A 6072-nucleotide genomic window follows, 5' to 3' on the forward strand; every position below is an offset into this window, starting at 1 on the left:
ACATTAAGGCTGTAAAGCTCTGGATCTTGATAGAAAAAAAAAAAGGAGGATGTGAAAATTAAGGTCACCTGGAAATCTCAATTCAACACTCTTCATCCATTATATCATCATGCATTAGCTGTACCAGTTATTTCATAGTAGGGTTAGTACATTTACTGCAAGCATAACAGCAGCACTAGCCACAGCAAATGCTATTACAGCAGCAGCTTTGCAGAGAAAGATGAAACAAGCACCAAGGCAGAAACACGCTCTCCCGCTGTGCAGGAGAGCTCCTCTTCTCTCCCCCCTCCCTCCCATTCCTGGGCTGTGACCTAGATGTGATCAGTTTCTCAGCCAAAACCCGGAGTCCACTATCAATGTTGACAAAGTTAGTATCTCACATTCCTACTGTTGTATAAAGTCATCTAAAGATATTGTGCTGGCAAAGGTTAGGCAGAATAGCGATGTAACTAAACATCATGGCTAGGAGGGGAGACTTGGTAGTCAGAGAGGTACTAACTTCAGCTAACACCACCAGAAGCAGCTTGTGGTTTGGGAACACCCAGGGGCAGCATGCTCCATTCTTGTCACTCCCAAAAGCTTTGCACAGCCTGCCTGCCCACTGCACCTGTGGGACACTGGTTGATTTTTCCAGGAATAAAAAAAAGAAAAAAAAAGAAGAAAAAAAAAAAAGTGTCATTCACAGCTCCTGCCACAGCAAACTGGGTGCCCCTTGAGTCTGCATCCTCACAACGATGACGTGAGACAATGCGAAGTTTAGCATACATTATGAATTGTTGACAATAAGATATACCAAAATGAGGTGAAATTACCCCAAAAGGAAACATACAGGAAAGCATCTAATCTCAGAATAAGCAATAAGCTTCACTCTAATGATTAAATTTAAAATTAGTATCTGAGCCTTCAAGAGCAAAGGAAGGCATTATTCTCATCATCTTATTTACTTCGAGGTAAGTGGGAGGGGAACGGCTGCTCTGTTTTGTTCCTCAGTAGCAGAAAGTCATGGAGTCATCACATCACCTAAAGCAAGGTGTGAATGGGTGGAGACATTTTTACTATGGTAAATGTTAGTGAAACTATTACAGATTTTATAAAGCATATCTTGAAAAGAGGTTATTGGTAGCGACGTCATTCTTTGCCTTGTCCGTGGACCTGGCTTATTGTTCTGCACACTTCCATCTAATTTGGTGTCTAGTTAGGTATTACTCATATGAGAGGTCGTTCATGACAAGAGGAGTAATAGTTCCCAGAATAATGTGAGGTTTTCCTACATATATTAACGTTTTCCCAAGTACTTCTCCAGCTATTTGAGACGTAAACCAACTATGTCAGGTACTGCCACCTCATTCAGCACTGAAGCAGCTTTGTGGCAGCCATACTAGCAAATCTCACCCAGCAGCTTTGCTGTAACCCAAGCAGGTTCAAGTGTGGCTAGGGTAAGAAATATGTAGTACACAGAGGTTAAAAGTATTTCACTCCAGCAGCGGCTGCTGGCTGTACATCTCATAGAGAGCATTCACCAAAGAAATGGTTTCTGGACAATTCTATCTTGAATTTGGCTGTTTGGCAGTGTGGGGAGAAAGGAAGACAAGACATGAAAATACAGCAGTATAAGCCCAGAAAGGGGGTTAAGGCAAAAAAATCTGCTCTTCAGTGGTGCCTGGAGCAACTTCATTGACAAATAGTTCAGCCTCTCCAGGCTGAGTTGTCTCACTTCCAGCAGTGTCACCTCCCCAGCTATAACCCGGGCACAGACTCCTTAAGACTCACGTCCCATGAGCAGCAACGGGAAACGTCACAGAAATCCAGCACCTCCTTTCAGCTGAAGCTGTGTCTTGTCCTTTAACCCAGACAGGTGGCTACAAAAACCTAGGGAAAATGTGTAGGAGTTTGATCTGCAGAACTGATCAGCCAAAAATCAGATGTTAGAATACACCAGTACATAATAAATTGCCCATTTTCCTCAAATGTTTCACTAGCTGGGAAAAATATTAAATTGTCTTCTGGAATATTAGACATCTGCATGAACCTGTATGCTTTGCTAGGCTGGTTTAAGATATTTAGAAACTTGTTCTCCTGTTAACCCAAAGCAAAGAAATTAAAGAGGAAGATCTAATTGCTTGCTGCCTTTTTTATTTAATTGCTCTAGAAGACAAAGCTAAAGTGTTCACTGAACAATCATACTAGAAGATTTCATCATGCTTTTGCTTACTTTTTAGGGTTTACCACTTATTAAATAAACACTCATTAACTTAAGGAAACAAATGAAGGGAAAACATACATAGGAAACTTTTCAAGATTTTGCATTGGCAAAGCATTAAGCTGCGAAAGTAATTACCAAGTATCTAAACAGATTTGATTTGGCAGAAAGTAGAAGTTTTGTTTCACTATGGAAACATGAAATCTATAAGGATTCAAGCTTTTGGGTTTGCATCTAAGATGATTATTCTTATACGAAAACATTTATCCCAGCATTTATCTTTAAAGCCCTCACTTTTAAGAACATTGGAAGTCATGTCACTTATCTAAGTAGCATAAATCTGATAGTTCCTACAGGGTGAGAAGGCACCAGTGGATGTGCAGGTCTTGCAAGTTGAAAGCTTCACGCAATCATGCCCTGAAGTGCAAATGTGGCGTTTAGTATGAACAAAACTCTACCTAGCATCTTAAACTGTAGAGCAATCATTTTTTGCCTTTATTGTTAACCATATGTTACAGAACAACATCTGTGTGTATTTGAGTTTGGGTTGCTTTTTCCAGAATCCAGCAATTAAATAAAAGTAATGTTTTGAGAGGAGAAATGCATCATTAATTTGCTTAATTTTTTTTTTTAAAAAGCCAAACAAACTTTTAAATAAAAAGCATTTCCAATGATGAATTTGAAGCAGGTGCTAAAACAATGGGCTCAGGAGCCCGCAGTTCATACTTCATTTAAGGCCAGGTCCTTCTGTGCAGAAAACTAGATTTATTCACACGTACTTAACAGATGCTTTGTGGCAATTAATCTCATGTAGGGAAGAAGCTGTCTGTGTGGGCAGGCTGTCTCATTTTTTAGCCCTCTAAATAAAGATCAAAGGCAGGGATACTTCTCCCATAATGGCAAGTGGCAAAGGTTCAGGATATCCTAATATCACCTGCAGGCAAAACATGCCCAGGGCTCACGAGAAAAAGGAACACCCACACCTGTCCCTGTTGCGTTTGAGGAGGTACCCCCTGAAATGGAAGCATCCCCCCACCTCTCCCAGTATTCACCCACCCCACCCCACTGGAGGACGCAGCCCTTCCTGCCTCAGCAGGCACCAGTGATGGCCTCGAGTAACATTCAGACATGAGCACTCCAAAGGCCTTTGATAAATATCATAGAAAAGGTCAGTCTGAACGGGAAAAGCCTGTGGGAGAGCTCCAACACCCCTGGTCTGCCAGGAGGCCTAAGGCCACTCAGAAATTCTGCATTTCTGGAGGAAAAAGTCACATGCAACAGCAACAGCAGCAGCGATGCCCTTGCTGGCTGATGGAGACGTGCTGGGACCTGCCTGCCTCCGGGGGAAATTGGTTTCAAAGCCAAGCAGCTAGGTGTAATTGAGCCAAGCACGGAGGGGCTGTGGCTGTGCAAGCACTGCGGTAAAAAATAGTGTTTAACCCTTGCTGGGGAAAACAGCAGGTAGGTCAAAGTTGTTGTAGGGACCCTGATGTACCCTGAAACTCTGCACACTTCACGAGCCTGCTCTTGTTTCCTATAGCTGGAAAACCCTCCACCCATAAACAAACTCAAACAAAAACCCACCCAAACACCACACCAGAAAAAAAACCCAAAACCCTCAGAACAAAAAGCTTCCAGAATAAATTAAAATACATCCAGGAGATCTGTAAATGCCGGCTTTCTGCTTGCTAGGGCTCAGCTCCCTTCAAGCCAGTCACATCTAGCAAACTTTAACCCTCCTGCGCTCGCCTTCGCTGTTTCTTCCCTCTGATGGGAGGAGAGGCAGGTGGCACTCCCCTCGCCCTCCGGCGGACCACCATTCCCTCCAGCGCAGACCTGCACCTGCGTGGGACAGGCACCCTCTTCACTGAGCAACATCAAAGTTCAGCTTTATGCTGACAATGAAATAAAAAATAATAATAACAAGGGAAGCACATATTTTACATGAAACATTTTGTTTCTTCTAATTAACACTTTCTGAAATCAAATAATTTCCAGTTAGAAAAAAATAAAATAGTTTGCTGCAAAGATGACAGGACATCACCAGAACGTTTCCCCTCAATTTTCTTCTGAGAAAACACCTTTCAGAAAGTGAGACTGTTTTTCTAGCCTCATGTCTAAAAAGGTGTGTGCTGATGGAGTGTTGCTCTATTAGAGCATCTGCGACAGGACATGTCATGGCACTCCGACGGCTAAGAGTGACTGTAGCAGTTATATATAGACATGTGTATTTATCTTGATACAAAATACACACTCAGACACAAATGTAGCAAGAAACAAAGCAGTTCCTTCAGTTTTTGACAACTCACCTTGCCCAGAAGCATAAAGCCTGACTAGTGTGCAGCAGCATACCAATTCTTTCATACAGGAGATGGATACAGCCCAAACCACAAACACCCTCTTTCATATGTTAGGGGTGCTGCTAATTAAAACCATTTTCCATGCTTCATTTACGTTGATGGAACAACATGCCAGAAGTTTCTGAGTCTCTGTAGAAGGACTGCCCCTGCAGGCTGGATCAGTTTTCCACATCAGAATTCCTCAAAGAAAATTAGGTAACCCATGCTTATTTAATTGCTGGGAAGCTATACTTTAGGAAAGATAAATCAATCACCAAGTCAGATGTAGAAAGCCATTTATAATAAAAGGAATGAATCCTATAATTAGTTTGGGGTTTAATTATTATTTTTTTTTTTAGTTTCCAGCTCCAAAGTTTTTGGGGAGACAGATTTGCTCCCATCTTTGTGCACGCTGCAGCCCACAATTAGAAGCTGGCTGGTGAATATGTGCACATGGATGAGGCTTATTTCAGCATTTTGCTTCCTCCCTGCCCAACAACATGCACGTACTTAAATGTATTCTGTCACACTCACAGGTATCCCTGGATAGTTTCTTCAGAGTAACAGGAGTTCCAGCACCACCATCCAGGGTCAAGGAGTTAGAGTCTCAGTATTACTCTGGTGTCAACAACAACAAAACCAACTTTTTCATTTCTTACTGCTGCTCTACAATTTTTGCTCTAATTCCAAGACTAGTAACTTGACTCTTGATTTATCTGGAAATTGTACTAGACTATTCGCATACGTGCTTAAAAATGAAACAATTGCTGAGTGTTTTGATAGATCAAGATTTTACAAACCTCATCGATTCAAGCCTAAGAAGTATCTTTTCAGCTTTGCTGCTCTGGGCAGTGAAACTCCGCACTTTTCTTTGCTCTTCAAAAGCAAATTTCATTTGGGCCAGGAGTTTCTGCACTGCTGTCTGCCTATGGACCCCCACCTTGCAATCAAGGGTTAACCAGACTTAGAAACTTAAATTTTTAGATAAAGACCACTGCATAGGAACTACTCCAGGATGGCACAATCTCAGCAAAGATTCAAATGCTAAGTACTTTCATTTACATTCATATTAAGTGGCAGTTTTGGAGAGGCCCAGGGACTCGCCAATCCTTGCTGAGCTTCCTATGCCTTCCAAGAGTAGATCCAACTAATTTAGCCTAGGATCCATTGCCAGCAATTACATGGATCCTCCATAGTGAGGATTTCAAACATTTTCTATGTGCATTAAAACTTGCCCCCCCCCCCAAATAAACCAAGAAAACAGTCAGTATTTACTGATTCCATACACTTTAATTTAGAACAAAAAAAGGGCGTCATACATTTTCATAAGGGTCTCTTCTAGGCTGAAGGACTAGTCATAGAATGTACTTTTATGCTATTATCCCTGAAAAGAAATTAATTTGGAATCCAACTATATGTATCAGTTGGGCGTGAATAAATTACAAACACCACGACCCTACTGAGAAGCCAGTGAACCATTCACTTTTATATGAAAGCTTCAAATATTTTATAACCCTTCTCCCCAGCAATATA

Source organism: Falco biarmicus, chromosome 4, assembly GCF_023638135.1.
Source record: "Falco biarmicus isolate bFalBia1 chromosome 4, bFalBia1.pri, whole genome shotgun sequence".
Classification (NCBI taxonomy): Eukaryota; Metazoa; Chordata; class Aves; order Falconiformes; family Falconidae; genus Falco; species Falco biarmicus.